Raw genomic sequence first — 19,918 nt, 5'->3', positions numbered from 1 at the left:
GCGCATGGTGGTGGTGGTGAGGCTGTTGGTGTTGGCTCCCCGGCTGAGCTTTGCGCGACAAAGGTTGCACACCACTGTTCGTCGGTCGTCAGGCGTCTCTGTGAAAAACTGCCAGACCTTAGAGCACCTCGGCCTCTGCAGGGTGGCATGGCGCGAGGGGGCGCTTTGGGAAACAGTTGGTGGATTATTCGGTCTGGCCCTGCCTCTACCCCTGGCCACCGCACTGCCTCTTGCAACCTGCCCTGCTGATGCCCTTGACTCCCCCTCTGAAGACCTGTCCTCCTGAGTAAGCGTTGCACACCAGGTGGGGTCAGTCACCTCATCGTCCTGCTGCTCTTCCTCCGAATCCTCTGTGCGCTGCTCCCTCGGACTTACTGCCCTTACTACTACCTCACTGCAAGACAACTGTGTCTGATCGTCATCGTCCTCCTCACCCACAGAAAGTTGTTGAGACAGTTGGCGTAAGTCCCCAGCCTCTTCCCCCGGACCCCGGGAACTTTCGAATGGTTGGGCATCAGTGACGATAAACTCCTCTGGTGGGAGAGGAACCGCTGCTGCCCAATCTAAGCAGGGGCCCGAGAACAGTTCCTGGGAGTGTTCCCGCTCCTGAGCAGGTGTCATTGTAGTGGAGTGAGGAGGCTGGGAGGAAGGAGGAGCAGCAGACAGAGGATTCGGATTTGCAGCAGTGGACGGCGCAGAACTGCGTGTTGACGATAGGTTGCTCGAAGCACTTTCTGCCATCCAGGACAGGACCTGCTCACACTGCTCATTTTCTAATAACCGTCTCCCGCGTGGACCCATTAATTGGGCGATGAATGTGGGGACGCCAGAAACGTGCCTCTATCCTAATCGCGCAGCAGTCGGCTGCGACACACCTGGATCAGGAGCTCGGCCTGTGCCCACACCCTGACTTGGCCCTCCGCGTCCTCGGCCGCGTCCACGTCCTCTAGGCCTACCCCTACCCCTCAGCATGCTGTATTACCAGTGATTTGATTTCACAGGCAGGAAATAAATTGGCGCAAGACTGCAGCCAAATATAATTTTTTCCCTTTTTTGAAAACGAAAGGCCCCACTGCCTCTAGTGAATGAATAATCTAAGTTTAATAACTGTGCTGTGTCCCTGCTAATGTGTCACAGAACGTGAGGGTAGCAGAGTTATTAACTCTGGCAGAGCAGGTATTTTTTTTCCCAATTAAGGAAAGCAAATGGCGAAGCCAGGAGTAAAACGTAGCTGGGTGCCTCTGATTTTTAAACGTTGCACACGCAGCCGACACGTGTCCACCGCCCTTAGGACGGACAGAGGCAGGACAAATACAATTATTTTCAGTTTTTTTCCACCAAAAGGCAGCACTGCGTATATTCAATGAACATGAGAAGTTTAATAACTGTGCTGTGTCCCTGCTAATGTGGCACAGAACGTGAGGGTAGCAGAGTTATTAACTCTGGCAGAGCAGGTATTTTTTTCCCAATTAAGGAAAGCAAATGGCGAAGCCAGGAGTAAAACGTAGCTGGGTGCGTCTGATTGTTAAACGTTGCACACGCAGCCGACACGTGTCCACCGCCCTTAGGACGGACAGAGGCAGGACAAATACAATTATTTTCAGTTTTTTTCCACCAAAAGGCAGCACTGCATATATTCAATGAACATGAGAAGTTTAATAACTGTGCTGTGGCCCTGCTAATGTGGCACAGAACGTGAGGGTAGCAGAGTTATTAACTCTGGCAGAGCAGGTATTTTTTTCCCAATTAAGGAAAGCAAATGGCGAAGCCAGGAGTTAAACGTAGCTGGGTGCGTCTGATTTTTAAACGTTGCACACGCAGCCGACACGTGTCCACCGCCCTTAGGACGGACAGAGGCAGGACAAATACAATTATTTTCAGTTTTTTTCCACCATAAGGCAGCACTGCGTATATTCAATGAATAATAACTGTGTTGTGGCCCTGCCTACACAATTCTTTCCCTGCAGTATCAATGGAGGGTGCAATGCTCTGCAGAGGCGATTTTGAGAAGAAAAAAAAAATGCAGCACAGCTAACAGCAGCCAGCACAGTACTGCACACGGTTAAATATGGCCCTAGAAAGGACCGTTGAGGTTCTTGAAGGCTACACTCACTCCTAACACTCTCCCTTCCTATGCAGCACTTCTGTCCCTAATGCCGGGTGCAACGCTCTGCAGAGGCGATTTTGAGAAAAAAAATAATTGCCACTGCTAACAGCAGCCAACACACAGCTATCAGTGGCCCTAATAAGGACCTTTGGGGGTCTTGAAGCCTACACTAACTACCAATTCTTTCCCTACAGCAGCTCCGGTACAAACAGCACTGTCCCTCATCTAACTCACACGGCATCTGAGGCGAGCCGCGGGAGGGGCCGACTTTTATATTCGGCGGACACCTGATCACCCCAGCCACTCACAGCAGGGGGGTGGTATAGGGCTGGAACAACACAGGGGGAAGTTGTAATGCCTTCCCTGTCTTTCAATTGGCCAGAAAAGCGCGCTAACGTCTCAGGGAAGGAAGTGAAAGTAACCCGAACACCGCATGGTGTTCGTTACGAATAACGAACATCCCGAACACCCTAATATTCGCACGAATATCAAGCTCGGACGAACACGTTCGCTCATCTCTAGTCCTAACGCTAATACCAGGTGGTTTCAGATGGGCCAATATGATTTGATCAAATTATATACCAAGAATCTTGCATTATTTAATGTGGTTAGAGTATTTATTATAGGTATGTATACTTCTGATAGTAAATGTATTTTGCGTTCTGTTGCCGCTTTCTGGTTTCTGCTTCTAAATTATCAATACCGAGAAAAGTTCCCATAGTCTGATTGGAGAATCACAAAGAGAAGCTTCTTTCATGGTAGCATTCCAGTGCTTGTCATCCTCTAGCAAGCCTAGAGCTTTACAGACTGATTAATATGTCGGGTGAACAATACCATTAACAGTCTTCAAATTCAAGAGTAACATTGGACGTCTAATTTCATGAAGTAGAAGATGAAGATAATAGCGTTATTAGGGTGGACGGTGTACACTCTGGCCAAAGCTGATCCCCTTTTACTTCTGGTCAGCCATCAACATAATTCCCTTGTTTTCTCCTCTCAAATCTGTTTCTTTTCCATGCATAGTAAAAAGGAACTTCCACATGGAGAAGAGTTTTTACAAAATCATCTATTTTGCTTTGGTCAAAAAATGCAAAAAGTGTAGTTTTCTGGCGGCTGTTAACCTTCTGTAGAAAATTATTGTTGTCATTTGGATTAAAATAGTTATGCTGGCCATTTTCCAAATGCACAGCGAAATGAACGACTGCTGAAACCTTTCATGTACGGGATACGCCACAGTTCTCAGAACGTCCTCAGAACTTCTAATGTACGGTCATATAATTTGATCTTATCACTATTGATAGTGATAAATCCATGTTACGTTAATATGCTGTGGGGCTCCAAATCAGAGCTGGTTATGCCGGCCACCATGAGAAAGCAATAGACACAGGCATCACGGTCGTGTCTTAGAGCAATCTGAGTTTATTGTGTACTTTGTCTTTCTTATACAAAAAATAGTAGGCGTATCAGAGGTTGAACTGCTTTACAGAGGTCGACCTGTTTTACTGGTACATAATTTTGTCTTCTTTATAAACAATGCTTTATTTGTTTGTATGTAGACATCGTGTCTGGTACCCTGATTATCATCACACTCTACATTAACAAAGCATTCCATACAACCTTTTGATCAGTGTAACGAGATAAACAAGCTCTTGGAGACATGATGGACGCTTAAGATTACACCTGTACTTAATTTAGCAGAGCTTTTCATAGGACACAGAATAGAGTGTACATACATATATAAATTAATATGTTCATAACCCTCACACTATCATTTTCAAGACCAAAGCCTGGTCGCTGCCTTTATTAACACATTTACATATGTATTTAGTAAATGTTACAGAATTGCAATACTCTATGTTAACATGAGCAGGAAATGTATGTGAAAGAGCAGGATTATAAGGCATCACCCAGCGGTTATCCAGGGTCACACCATTGATCTCAACATTGAAACCACCCTCCTTCGGAGCTCTTTACCGGTGCGGGGGGTATCCATCATCTCCTGTTTAAGTTTCTTTCAGGAAGGGTCGAGGATAATTTCATGAAGGAGAGGATCTTTTTCAAATTATCTCCGCACAGATAACATAATCTATTTTGTTTAGAGAAATGTGTTTCTCTAGCCACAACAAAATGTGGATATGAGGAAGAACTGTCCTTTGCCATTCAACCGAATACATAAAACAACGCACTTTTTCAAAAGAATATCGCTTTCTTAACAATGCCAGTACTGGTTTAAGGGCTCCCACCCACAGGCGTTTTTTTCTCCACTGCGATGCGATTCTAAAGTTAAAGTCTTGCATCGCAGTGCGAGAAAAACGCAGGCAGATATCCCAAACTTGCTGCGACAGTCTTTTCAATGGGGCCAGCGGCAGCAGCGCTAGCCCCATTGAAAAGATATGGAGAATGCCGCTGACTTCTGCCACAGCTGTGACAGCTGTCACAGCTGTGGCAGGAGTTTCCTTCATCCCCGCTGCCGATCCCATTGAAAGCAGTGGTTTCTGACAAGCCCTGCAGAATGATTATCGAAGAAGTGCTTGAAATATAAGCCCTTCCCCGATAATCATAAAAAAGTGGTTAAAAAAATAATAAAAAAGTTACTCACCTCTCCTGCTGTCAGCCGCGTCCTCCGGCTGGCTCCCCGGCACTAAGATATTGCTATTCATGAATGAATAGCTAAGAGCTATCTGCCATTGGCTGAGTGCTCAGCCAATAGCTAAGCAGTAGCTGCTATTGGCTGAGCCCTCAGCCAATCTGCACAGCCCTTTCAGGAGGCGGGGATTTTTAAATCCGCGTCTGCTGAAAGTGCTGGACAGCAGTGTCGGGGAGCCAGCCGGAGGACGCGGCTGACAGCAGGAAAGGTGAGTAACTTTTTTATTATTTTTTTTAACCACTTTTTTCATGATTATCGGGGAAGGGCTTATATTTAAAGCCCTTCTCCCATAATCATTCTGTGGGGCTTGTCAGAAACCACTGCTTTCAATGGGATCGGCAGCAGTGCCGATCCCATTGAAAGCAATGGGATAGCATGCCGCTGACTTTTACCACAGCTGTCACAGCTGTCACAGCTGTGGCAGAGGATTCCTTCATCCCCACGGTCCCCGCGGGGATGAAGGAAACTCTTGCCACAGCTGTGACAGCTGTCACAGCTGTGGCAGAAGTCAGCGGCATTCTCCATATCTTTTCAATCGGGCTAGCGCTGCTGCCGCTGGCCCCATTGAAAAGACTGCCGCAGCGATATCCCAGTGATTTTCTCGCACTGCTCTGCGAGAGTTTTCACTTACTCTCGCAGCGCAGTGGAGAAAAAAACGCCAGTGGGTGGGAGCCCTTACTTTTAAGTGAAATACTCTAGCTATGATGTCATGATGATTGTGGGACTTTTGACCAGGCAGCAATACCTCCACAATTTCCTTCCACTGAGAATATAGTAAATATGATGAAAAGTCAGGACGACCATAATAACGGACATATGTCATGATGTCTTGAGCTTTTTCATGCATATCTTGAGCAAAACCAGTGAATGAGGATGGGAACACCACCATTTGCCCAAGCTGAGCAGCATCGTATCTTGCCTCCCTGTAGTATCTTTACGATGTATGTAGCTGTCTGCTCTGTGTTGTGATTGGTTGTTTTTAATATAATTTAATCCCTCAGTCTCTATTTTGCATACACATCAACTAAATATTGACTGAAAAGAGATCAATAGTACAGCAAACGGTTGGTATCAGTTTCTCTGGTCATGATGCGATAAGAATAAAAACTTAATGCAGATACTGTTTTTTTTAAGGAGCAACTTTGTTTTAGGGCCACACTGGGGAATATCAATACAGTAACCATCCTCACCATAACAGAAAAGCAGTGGATACTGTAAGGCATCGTACATAGAGGTGAGCGAGCACGCTCGGATACGTCAGTTACTCGAGCGAGCCTCGCTCTTCTCAAGTAACTGCATTCTTGTCCGAGAGGGTACGGGGGTGGGACAGCAGTGGGTGGTGAGGGTAGCGGGGGAGAGAGTGAGAGAGACCTCCCCGTTCAGTTGTTTCTTCATGGCGTGTACAATGACTTAACTTGGCTGTGTTAGTTTAAGTCTCTGTGTTTGAGCATTTATTTGGTTCAATAGGTGTGTACACCCTCCCCTCTGCATTTGTGTGTTATAAATGTGTGCCATTCAAACCAGTTCCATTGTTTAGCCTGTTGAAGGGTGGATAACAAAACCTTCCGAAAGCTTGCTGTAACATCATGTATTTTTGTTAGCCATTAAAAGGTACCATATCTACAAGATTACATGGTTTCTCTTACTGAGAACTATCACAGACTGCTACTTCTGCACAGTGAAGATTGTGGGCCATACCAGTACCAGTAAGTATAACATTGTGTATCCCAATATGTAATCTGCCAGAGACAAGTGAATCCATCCCTATGTCATCCCCGTCCAATGTCAAGCCCCCAACAGACACCAATTCAGACGGTGATAAAAGTGATGAGATTGACCAACCAGAGAGTATGGTGGATGAAACCCCAGTGCCATCTACCCAGCAACAATTGAATGATTTGGTTCACAATCATAATTTACCTAAAGACGCATCAGAGTTGTTAGGATCACGACTTCATGAAAATAATTTACTGTGTCCTAATACAATATTCTCCTGGTACAGACAACGAGAAGCAGAATTGCTTCCATTTTTGCTGAAGAAGGCGGTTTGGTATATTGTCGAGACATTCTGGCAGTCATGAAATACTTCAAAATTAATTACAATTCAGGAGAGTGGAGTATGTTCATAGATGCCAGCAAATCCAGTTTAAAAGGTGTTTTATTACACAATACTAACATCCATAGGCGTACCGGTAGGGGGTGCCAGGGTCACAACAGCGACCCGGCCCCTGCGCTTGAGGGGGCCCAGAGGCCGCCCTCCAGCATATACAGTTCACTTTCACTTTACACTGTCGGCGGCCGCTTGCTCCAGCCGACAGCGCAAGCCAGGAGGAGAGTAGGACAAGAGAGGGGTGGGACTTGGAGAGAGGACAGGGGAAGAGGAGGGGGTGGGGGAAGGAGCCGAGAGGACTTACCGGCACATGGGCACAGCACAGCAAGGCATCGAGTGGCCCAGGAATGATGTCATCTCCCTGCTACTTCCTTCCTGCTGACACTGCGTACACCTGCTCTCCTGAGCCAAGAAGTAGTCCGGGCACCAGGGTATCTATCTATCTATCTATCTATCTATCTATCTATCTATCTATCTATCTATCTATCTATCTATCTATCTATCTATCTATCTATCTATCTATCTACATGTCTTTCTATGTGTCTGACTATCTATCTTGCCTAGTCTCATATCTATCTATCTATCTATCTATCTATCTATCTATCTATCTATCTCTCTATCTATCTCTCTCTCCTATCTCCCTCTCTCCTAGCTCTCTCACTCCTAGGCCGCATGCCCACTTGCACGCTTGGATTTCACTGCTGAATCCTGCAGTGAAATCCGTACATGCCCGCGGACATGGAGAGAGAAAATACATTATACTCACCTCTCCGGACGCTGCGGGGCTCCCCTCTGCGCTGGTCGGATTTTCTTTCTTCCAGTCGGCGGACGTGCTCGGCACACCGGCAGTGTGCCACGTGCACGCGCACCAATATTTTAAAAAATCTCCTGTTCGCCCGTGTATCCACGGCACAGTACAAAAACAGCTGCGGCTGTGCCGCGGATACAAACGGCTTCCATAGCCTTCAATAGAAGCTGCGGGAGCCGTCCGTGTGGCAGATCTGCAGGAAAATGGAGCATGCTGCGATTTCCTCCTGTGCGTGTGACCCGCAAACCAGGAAGAAATCCCATCTGCATGCTTTTAGCTGCCCTACCGATGCCAATGCATCCCTATGTTCAGCAAGATGCACGGATCTCCCGTGTCGGGGCCACGTGCGGATTTTATAAATAAAATCCGCACGTGGACATTGGCCCTCAGACATAGTTACGGAGCGAGGGGGAAATAGGACCTGGGGGAGCCCGAGCTGAATTTTTGCACCCGGGCCCCTGAGCCTTTAGGTACGCCCCTGCTAACATCCATCTATCCGTTCCAGTAGCACATTCTGTGACTATAAGAGACATATGAAAACCTTACATTTGTGCTGGAAAGTGTGCAGTATGAGCTTCATGAATGGTCTGTGTGAGGTGATTTCAAGATAATTGCAATATTGCTTGGCCAACAAGCAGGCTACACCAAATTTTCTTGCTTTTTCTGTGAATGGGACTCCAGAGCAAGGACTGAGCATTGGGTTCGAAAGTAGTGGCCAGTCAGAAGTACCTTCACACCTGGTGAAAAAAACATTGCTTCACTTCCACTGGTTGATCCCTCAAAAATATTGTTGCCACCATTACACATAAAACTAGGCTTAGTGAAGCAATTCGTGACAGCTTTAAGCAGGGACATTAAATGCTTTCAGTACCTTAGTGTTAAGTTTCCATCAATCACTTCTGAAAAAATCTAAGCTGGTATTTTTATAGGCCTACAAATACGAAAATTAATGGCGGACAACATATTCGAGAAAACCATAAGTGAGTGCGAACTGCGAGTATGGACTGCATTCAGAAATGTGGTACAAAACTTTTTGGAGAACACGGAGAATGCAAATTACACCATTTTAGTCAAGAAGATGTTGGAATCCTATAAACAGCTTGGTTGCAACATGAGCGTCAAAGTTCACTTTCTTCATGCTCATCTAAAGTACTCTCCTGACAATCTTGGTGATTTTATGGAAGAGCATGGCAAGCGCGTTCATCAGGATACTAAAGTGATGGAAAAAAGATATCAGAGAAAGTGGACTGCATATATCATGGCCGACTATTGTTGGATGTTGAAAAGAGACTGTACAGACGAACACCGAAGAAGACCCAAAAAGATGAAAGGTATGTTTGTATTTTCACATGTTACAAATGTTGTCATACATGAATGTCATTAAAAAATTATGTTCCTTTTAATTTGCACATTTTCGTGATTTGTGAAAAAAACCATGATGTGATACTGAATTTTGAAGGTCATTTTTGGAATCTGCAGAGAAAATCTATTCCAATACACCTCTTAATTTCAAAACAACTAAATTTTGCATATCTGTGAACAGGTAGGATGGTATGAGACGCTTGTGGTTGGTTGCTATACTAGTGAGGTAACATTAAAGCTGTACTGTGATTGGTTGTTGTGGGCAGCAAAGACAATTTTTCTTTTAGGCAGCTTTCATTAGAGTGTGGTGTTCATAGCAACCAATCACAATTTTTTTACATCTTGTTCCGATCTGTTTACTTTTGTGTTCCAGTTTGTGCATAATATGCCGGCTTTCATTCTACTCTTTTCCCTTGTCAATCTGAGTTGCAAATAACATCACTATTTCTATGTAGGGAAAGTCTAGGAAGCCCTAGGTTCCTGCCATGAGGTCACCTACATCAGAGGGAAAGTTATGCTATTACAGGGGGTTTCATTGCATTAGTAGGTTTGGGTCAGATTCCCCGTTTCCCCACTTTTTCATTATGTTATTTATAGTTTTTATTCTATGTGTTTATACATTGTGTGCATATCCATCCTCTTAAAGACAATATACTAGGTCCAATCTGGATGAGGTACATAGTATCCAGTTTGGACATAACACCTTCCTTCTATAAGTAAGGAGCAGAATACATAGAAAAACCTTACTCAGTAGTTTCAACATTTTTCCTATATAAAAAACTTTATTTCTACACATGCATTTCATCCCTCACCTCTCTGCAGGAAAATGTATCATATTTTATTACTTAGGCCCCATTCAGACGAGTGTGTTTTTTTTGCCTGCCTATGTGCGCTGGAGAAGCTGCTCCACGAAGGTCCCCTTATCACTGAACACTGTGACAGCACTGTCACAGTGTTCAGTGATGATAGGACTGCAGCGGGGATGAAAGAATCCCCGGCCACAGCTATCACAGCTGTGGCAGAGGACCCTGATGGTATCCGATTGCTTTTAATGGGGTCAGCGCTGCTCCCTCCCCATTGAAGACAATGGGATGAAGGCAGCCCCCGCAGCAATGATTTTCGGGGAATGAGCTTAAAATATAGGCCCTACCCTAAAAATTATCCCTAGCTGTAGAAAAAAAGTTAACTCACCTAGATGCACTGTCAGGCTCTTCTCCCTGTCCCCAGCAGCTAATCAGAGCACTGCCTTTAATTGGGTGAGCACTGTGACCAATCAGAAGCAACACTCAGCCATTCTTTGAATGACAGCTAAGCACTGCCTCTGATTGGTTGAGCCCTATGACCAATCAGGAACAGTGCTCAGCTGTCATTCAGTGGCTGAGCACTGTCTCTGATTGGTCACAGCTCTCAGCCAATCGGAGGCAGTGCTTTGTGGAGGCGGGGGATTTTTCAATCCCTGGCCACCAGAATACAAAAGAATACTGCCAGGGACAGGGAGAAGAGCCAGACAACGCTTATAGGTGAGTTAACATTTTTTGTGGGGGTTTCTACAGCTAGGGATGATTTTTGGGGTAGTGCTTATATTCCAGGTCCCCCTCTCCTCCCTCCCTGAAAATTATCGCTGCAGGGGTTGTCTTCAGCCCATTGCAATGGGATTGCAATGGGATGGCATAGCAATCCTCTGTCACAACTGTGACAACCGTGGGATTCTTTTGTCCTTGCTACAGTCCCATCATCACTGAACACTGATAGTGTTATCACAGTGTTCAGTGATGAGGGGACTTCCGTAGGAATTAACAGAACCCTCCGGGAGTCCCCTCATCCCCACAGGACTGAAAGAGTTAATAGCAGAACATTTAAAAGGTGCTTCTAGCACCTATGTCCTATCTTTTTTAGGTGCATGCTGTTATGTGCTTCAAATTCCGCACATATGAACGCTTCTATAGGAACCTATTACCTTTTTTCGAAGCGTGGATTATGTTCGCGCAAAACACACGCTCGTCTGAATGAGGCCTTATTCACAACATTTACTGGAACATATTATTTTGCTGAAATTTTATTATCAGAAATTGCTATTTTTATTCTATGTTCTGTACATTAGTGTCTGAGCACTTATCTCGCCTGAGCGCTCAAACAGCAGGTTCTGGAGATATGTTTTACAGTAAAAATCAAATGACCTTCTGACTTCTATGAGAGAGTGTTGTGAGCATGCTTTATATGCTTAATGATGTGCAGAGGTCACTGTGGAAGGGAGAAGTGAGGAGGAGTTGAGCTGCCCTCATCTTCTATCGCCATTGATCTAGTCCTGTGTTATCGGCCTCCTTATGAAGGGGGTGTTATTATTGAATGTTAATTGTTAACTGCAATATTTTTCCTTTCAGCAAAATAGTGATATGTAAAAATTTTAAAGAAATACCATTAATACATAAATACAGTATAAAAAATGTATAAAAGCTTTTCTTAATAATTGGTATTTTTTAGACAACAGACTCCTTTTAAGGCTTGTTTCATACCGCATTATCTTGAAAACATTTGTCATTTTTCATTGCATTTTATGGCTTTATGGCTACAAGATGCTACTATATCATGCTAGGTAAAAACGTGTGCAAAATGACACTGATTTAAAAACCCCACCCAAAACACAATAAAAAGTTAATCTACATATTTAAAAAAAACATTGTTGCTTTAAAATACTTCTTTTCATGCATTTTGAACCGATTGGGGTTCCACCACAATTCGGGTGTAAGTTGCAACTTTTTGGCACAAATCAATTTAGACAGATTTACTATTGAATTGTGCAAACATCAACATATCTTCCACCTTTGACTCCACTTTTCAAAAGTGTCTAGATAAGTGGGTATAACTTGCTGCTTGACCAGAATTTACAGCACCTTTGAATGTCATGTATTTGTTGTAGGCTTTCTGCAGCAGAAAACTCACAGCAAATATGCACCAAATCCACACCTAAATGGTACAAATTTGGCTACATTTTTAATTGTGCATCCGCTGTGGAATTTTGGCTTCCCATGACCAAAACTGTACAAAAGAAATATACTTACTGCAGTGCCAGGCCACCGTGCTGTCACCGATGCAAACAGAGGACCAGAGTGGCAGCCAACAGCAGCGGATCAGCATGCAGCGGGAGGTGAGTTTGTGCGTTTTTTAATTTGCACCCAATTTGTGCCCCCCAAACCACCAATGTTAAACATATAGTATCATAAAGCTCCTTTAAGAGCTCAGTCAGACGAGTGGAGATCCGTGCATATTTCCGCACGGAAAAATGTCCGCACCGCGTGTGGGAAAAAATCTGCATGACCGCGCCCATTGCCACCCATATGTTCTTTCTTTGGTACGTACAGATTTTTGCCTGCACATGCGGTGCATTTTTTTTTCCGCGCAGACATACCCGCGTATATCCGCTCGTCTGGCAGAACCCTTAAGGAATGAAGAATGATTGCTATTTACACAGTTTCAGCATCCTCGCTGCTAAGATCATTGCTGTTGTTGATCAACAACTGTAACATAGTGACATAGTATGTTAGGCTGAATGAAGACAATGTCCATCTAGTTCAGCCTGTTTCAACCTTCTTGTTGATCCAGAGGAAGGCAAAACCCCAAGAGGCAGAAAACATTCAGTCCTTTCGGGGGAAAAATTCCTTCCCGACTCCATAGTGGCAGTCAGAATAATCCCTGGATCAACCTCTGATAGTTCCTGCCTATCTGTAAGACCCGGATCATTAACCCCGCTAACCACCTAATATCTATATCCTGCAATATCATAGCGCTCTAGAAAGACATCTAGTTCTCTCTTAAACTCCTCTATGGATTTTGCCATAACCACGTCCTCAGGCAGAGAGTTCCACAGTCTCACTGCTCTTACGGTAAAGAACCCCCTTCTATGTTGGTGATGAAACCTGCATTCTTCTAATCGTAGCGGATGCCCTCTTATAAACAGATCATGTGAGAGATCCTTGTATTGTCTCCTCATGTACTTATACGAGTACATAGTTATTTGATCGCCCCTTAGCCGTATTTTTTCCAGGGTAAATAATCCCAATTTTGATTGGCTCTCTGGGTATTCCAGTCCACTCATTCCATGTATTAACTTAGTTGCCCTTCTTTGAACCCCCTTAAGCACTGCTACATCTTTCTTGAGCACCGGTGACCAGAACTGTACACAGTATTCCATGTGGGGCCTGACAAGTGCCTTATTAAGTGGAAGAATAATGTTCTCGTCCCTTGCCCCTATACCCCTTTAAAATGCACCCCAAAACTTTATTAGCTTTTGCAGCTGCTGACTGGCATTGGTTGCTCCAGTTAAATCTACAATCCACTAGTACCCCCAGGTCTTTTTCCATATCACTTTTCCCTAGCAGTACCCCATTTAGTGTATATTGGTGATATGCATTTCATACATTTATCAACATTGAACTTCATTTGACATTTTTCTGCCCAAGCTCCCAGCTTATCCTGGTCCGTTTGTAGCCATACATTGTCCTTCGTTGCATTAATTATCTTGTATAATTTTGTGTCATCTGCAAATATCGATATTTTACTGTGCAGTCCCTCTGTTAGGTCATTGATAAATATATTGAACAGAATGGGGCCTAATACTGAACCCTGTGGCACCCCAATAGTGACAGTGGCCCAATCAGAGTATGAACCATTTATTATCACCCTCTGCTTTGTATCTCTGAGCCAGTTCTTTACCAAGATACACACGTTTTCACCCAGTCCGAGCTGTCTCATTTTCTATATCAACCTGTTATGCGGCACAGTGTCAAATGCTTTAGAGAAGTCCAGATATATGAGATCAATAGACTCTCCCAGGTCCAGACTAGAACTTACTTCATAGTAGAAGCTGATCAGATTGGTCTGACATGATCGACCCCTCATGAACTCATGCTGGTGAGGATTAATTCCGTTGTTCTCCTTGAGGTAATCAAGGATGTCGTCTCTCAGAAACCCCTCAAATATTTTTCCAGTTAATGAAGTAAGACTTACCGGCCTGTAGTTACCAGGCTCTCTTTTGGACCCCTTTTTGTATATTAGACCTACATTGGCAATGCGCCAATCCAGTGGTACAACCCTGGTCTTGATGGTATCCATAAATATTAGAAATAGCAGCCTAGCTATCACATCACTTAGTACCCTTAGAACCCTTTGGGTGTAATCGATCTAGGCCCGTTATTTATCGATTTTAATCCTCTTCAACCGGCTCTGCACTTCCTCCTGTGTTAGGTAAGTAATATTTTGAGGGGGGTTCTTTTTATTCCCTTGCATCTCGTGTGACATTTCCTTTTCGTTCGTGAATACACTTGAAAAGAAACTATTTAATAGATTTGCCATCCCCCCGATCGTCTTTTATGGTTTCTCCTGTATTATTTGTTAAAGGACCAGTGCTATCAGTGCAAATCCTTTGCTGTTCATATAATTGAAGAATAGTTTAGGGTTGTTTTTGCTTTATTTGGCGATAAGTCTTTCTGCCTCTTCCTTAGCGATTTTGATCTTTTCTTTACATATTTTGTTTTCTTTCCCTGTATGATTTTAGCGCTTCTTCATTGTCTTCTTGTTTTAGTAGTTTAAACGCTTTCTTTTTTTTCATTTATTGCCCCCCTTAGTCTTGTTGGGCCACATTGGTTTCCTTCTACTTGTAGTTCTTTTATTTTTAAATAGTATGAACCGCTCACATGAGGTAATTAGGATGTTTTAAAACTTTTCCCATTTGTACTGTTATTTTTGAGGATGTTGTCCCAATTAATGTTACCGATAGTAGTTCTAAGCTGATCAAATTTTGCTTTACTAAAGTTTAGTTTATTTGTCGCTCCCTGATAAGGTTTCTTACTGAATGACAGCTGGAAAATAATTATATTGTGGTCACTGTTCCCCAAGTGTCCCTTGACCTGCACCCCCATTATTCAGTCCGGTTTGTTAGTTAATACTAAGTCCAGAGTGGCCCTCCCTCTAGTTGGCTCCCGCACAAGTTGGGTAAGGTAGTTATCTTTAATTGTTCTCAAGAACTTATCATCCCTGTGAAATTTGCCATGTTTCCCTTATTCAAACTATATCGTAGTTTTCATCATTCTCACTTCAAGCTCACCCACTTTGCCGATCAGACTTCTTGCATTCGTACCTATACAATTTATAGAGTTGTTTTTGTTATTTAAATTCATTTTGCTACTAATGGTACTATTGGCTGTTCTGTCAGTTCTAACTGTACTTACCCCACCTCTTGCTCGACCCCCATTCCCATAGCTTAGACCCAGGGCGCTAGCTGCATTGACTACCCACTTGTTTCTCTCTTTGCCCTCCCCCAGTCCCTAGTTTAAACACTCACCCAACACAGCTGCACCCTCCCCATTAAGATGCAGCCCGTCCCTACGGTAGAGCCTGTAGCCGACAGCAAAGTCAGCCCAGTTCGGCAGGAACTCAAACCCCTCATTCTTACACCAACTCCGGAGCCACTTGTTTACCTCCCTAAGATCCTGCTGCCTTTCTAGTGTGGATTTAGGTGCAGGTATTTTAGAGAAAACTACCCTGGAGGCCCTCACCTTAAGCTTGGACCCGAAGTCCCTGAAATCATTTTTGAGGGCCCTCCATTGATCTCTAATTTGTTCATTGGTGCCAATGTACACCATGACTGCTGGATCCTAACCAGCTCCTCTCAGTAATCTGTCAATCCGATCCGCGATGTGTCGAACTCGAGCACAAGGAAGACAACACAGCGTTTGATGATCCCGGTCTTTATGGCAGATTGCCCTATCTGTACCCCTTAAAATTGAGTCCCCCACCACTAAGATCTGTCTAGCCTGCCCTGCACTCCCCGTCCCTTTCTCACTGGATCAGTCATCTTCCTGGCGTTCAGAGGGCATGTCGTGCTGCAGTGGTGCTGGCTTTGTAATGGTATCCCCCTCATCTGCCAACTTTGCAAACTTGTTGGGTAGTGCCAGTTCAGGACTAGCCTCCCTAGTTCTTTTCCCCCTCTACCCTTTCTAACTGTCGCCCAGCTAACTGCCTGCTCATCCTGCTCTTCCGTGCTACCATCCGCCCGTGCCTCTACCCCAGCGAGTGCCTGCTCAGTGAGCACCAAACTCCTTTCCATGATGTCAATGGATCTGAGTGTCACCAGTCGCTCATTTAGATCCAGGGTTTGGGCTTCTAAATGTGTAACTAGCATGCATCATGGGCAACAATATGCACTCTCGATCGGCTGATCAAGGACCACATACATTGCACAAGTAGCCCACTGGACGACATTGTCAGGCATGGAGCTCATCTTAATGGGTATTTACAATTTACTTGTGGAAGTAGAAAAGATTGATTAGATCATACTCCAAACACGCCTCTGCCGGTGCACAACCGCTCAGACTTCTCCGTCCCGTGCACAACCACTCACACTTTTTTTTCACTTTTAACGCTCACACACCCACTATTTACTCTCGCTCAATCACCCAATCCTTCTTCACTTACACCTTACACAAAGACACTTACACTGTTTTTCTTCACTTACACACTCACACTCTAATACCCCCTCACTTAGTCACAGACACACACTAGACCCACAGACACACACACTAAGACACACACTTAGACCCACAGGCACACACACTAACACACACACACAGACACTAAGACACACACTTAGATACACAGAATATGCTCCTGTCAGCAGCTCCTCTGCAGCTCCGATGACATCACCTACAGTCTCACCGTCAGGATCTCTCTCCTGGCGGCTGCGCTCTCTATCCTTTTGCCGCTCTGGGTCCGGGAACCGGCTCCTCTGCTTCTGCCCGCTGATCCTTCAGCGGGCAATCCTCTAGTGGCTCCCTGGTCTCATGGTGGCAGCTCCTACCTATGCTACTCCGGTGTCCCCTTCCGCCCTGCTCCTGGCTTGCTTCTGGCGTCTGACATCACTTCCGGAGGAACTATGGCGTCTGACATCACTTCCTGAATAACTATATTAAGGTTATGATTCCAAACCTAGTAAATTAATATAATTCTATTGATATGGTCGTGGATGCCGACAAAGCTGTAGATTACCCAACGGAGCTCCTCATCTGTCTTGACCCGCCTGAGAGGCCACCACATTGCTTGTGTTGACCATTATGTTGTTTCAGAATCTTGACCCAATGGTTATGCAATGGTATGAGGCTTTAAGTCTAAAGAATGTTGCCCAAAGTCATAAAAGCGACATTATTGACTGGAAAGGGAGACCATGTATTCATTGCATTCCAATGACTGCAACATATCTGCTTTTCAGCCTTAAGCGATTACAATTCCCGGTATGGCTGGCATTCGGTATCACGAGCAACAAGACACAGGGTCAGTCATTCAAGTGTTGTGCTATTGACTTTGAGTCACCTTGTTTCTTCCATGGGCAGTTATACATAGCATGCTCAAGAGTAGGCTCACCAAATAATTTATTTATCTATGCAACATGGAAAAAACAAAGATGTTTTTAAACAAGTTTTACAGTGAACAGTGCTGAGAGTTTAGCAATTCTTGATGAAAAGCGGCATGACACCCTGGCCTCACCCTCCGGATTCACCTGCTCGCACTCCGTGCAACTTCTTTTCTTTTTACAAATGCTTTGAGCAGTAGAAAAAGAAACAAAATTGCACAGCTGCACATTGCTTGTATGAATCAGCCATCACAAAATAGGCGAAAACTGAACAACTGTCTTCTATTTTCAAAAATAGAAAGCAGTATTAGCATGGTTCAAGATAGTATTTATGGAGAGCAAGGTAACATTACAAGAGGATTGGAATACTATTGTAGTAGAAAAAGTAGTCAGCTAATAAGATGCCAATAGACTAAGTGAAAGGGTAAAAGAAATAGTAAAAAGTACTAAATATTAAACTTTTAACAGAAAGCATATGTATTTTAGATGGAAAAGTGCTATCTACAGATGTAGCAAAATTTAACTTGACTTTTAAAACTTTCTGTGCTACAATTTATTTGCCCCTTAAGTTGCTTTCCAAAGGCTTTTGTTGTGGTAAATGAATATTTGCTTTACATTAACAAAATGACTTCTTTGAAAGAGTGTTGTGAGCATGTGTTATATGCTTAATGATGTGCAGAGGTCACTGTACCAGGGAGAAGTGAGGAGAAGTTGAGCTAAGTAGTGTTAAGTGAAGCGAACCAGTAGAATCCTTTTTCAGGTCAACTCCGCTAAACGTTTAGTTTGGCACAAATCTGAACCCCATGTTTTTAGCAAAGTTTGAACTGAAACACAGGGCTTTTATGGCACTTAGACAGTGTTAGACACCCGTTTTAGGGGATTTTGGTGAAACTCCGTTTTGGTTCCAACTAATGCGGACCGACGTTTGGCAAACAAGCTGAACCAAACTTTTCAAAGGCTCGCACATCCCTAGTGTTAAGATGTGACTGATACCTTTTAATGATTAACTTTTAATGGATAAGATGCCAATAGCTTTTCATTGGTTTGAGATAAGATAGCTTGTCACAGAAAGTTATTACAATCAAGTTAAACTTCACTAAATCTTTACAGACTTGGTGCTGGGAATGAAGAATATGCCTCTAGAGAGGAAGGATAAAATTAATTCAAGTTAGTTCTATGAATGGACTGTAATATAGAGATGAGCGAGCGTACTCGGCCACACCCCTTTTTCGCAGGAGCACCGCGATTTTCGAGTACTTCCGTACTCGGGCGAAAAAATTCGGGGGGCGCCGTGGGTGAGTGGGGGGTTGCAGCGGGGAGTGAGGGGGAGAGGGAGAGAGAGAGGGCTCCCCCCTGTTCCCCGCTGCTATACTGGTGCTGCTGAGTTAGATACCAGAGACTGTCTGCGGCTGCGAGTGGAGAGAGATTCTGTACTACAGCCTACACCGAGTGGAAACATCAATGCTATGACAAAGAACCAAGTAAAACGTGGTAGGGTCAGGTTCCTGATGTTGGATTAGCTTGGGTCGGCAGTAGCGTTGACTCCTGCACAACAGCATTGTACATGAGGCCGGCCTTGGCTCAGCTACTAGGTGTGCACACTATTATGGAAAAAAACAAGGACAGAGACATTCACAGGCAAGACTAGACTATGATATTTACATTAAGTAAAGTTGAGCCAGAGACTTTGTAGACATAACTATTGGAGTTTATTCAACCTGCATTCCTGATTCACCACTTAATGGAAGGTGAAGGGTTGAGCCCTTTAAAGAAAAACTGGGTATTACATTGTGTGATTTACATATCTATTTTACAGGACTAATCTTCATACAGTAATGCTGATAATGTTCTGACAGCATTATACTCCTAGGATTTAGTTAGCTATAGCTAGTGACCGGTCAATCTATGGTAAAAGTTAATTGTTTGCTAACTAATATATTATTTTTACCTGCATTTGTCTTTTCATAATATTGAATATTTTTGTAACTCCTTCTGCTGCATCGTATCATAAATCTGAACCACCACATGCGACACCCTGACAACCTCTGACTATCAGATCATGCTAATAGTTTTAGCTATGAAAAGCCTCTAGAATGACAGGTTGGACATCAATGGTGTAGGGCATTGTGCAAAACAGACTGCCTTTTCTTAGAAACTAATTGTCTACAGCTGCTGTATGCACAGGCATAATTCATTATAAAGTTTACAATAGATCTGATGGGAATTTATCATGCCTTCTACTTTTATAACTTGTTAGGGCTGTTGCTAAAACCATTGCCTAGTTAGGATGCATTCACACATACATTGCAGATTTTCCACAGCTGAAAATTCAGCACCAAATCCATGGATCTGCAGCAGATTTCACCCCTTCAATTAAAGGAGGTGCAATTGAAGAAGATTGTGGAAAATCTGCAGCAAACAAAGCAGTTACATGTGAACACACCCTTAGGGCTTATTCACATGAGCGTGTATTGGCTGCTGTT

Source organism: Eleutherodactylus coqui, chromosome 1 (genome assembly GCF_035609145.1).
Source record: "Eleutherodactylus coqui strain aEleCoq1 chromosome 1, aEleCoq1.hap1, whole genome shotgun sequence".
Lineage (NCBI taxonomy): Eukaryota > Metazoa > Chordata > Amphibia > Anura > Eleutherodactylidae > Eleutherodactylus > Eleutherodactylus coqui.
This window is presented reverse-complemented; position numbering follows the sequence as displayed.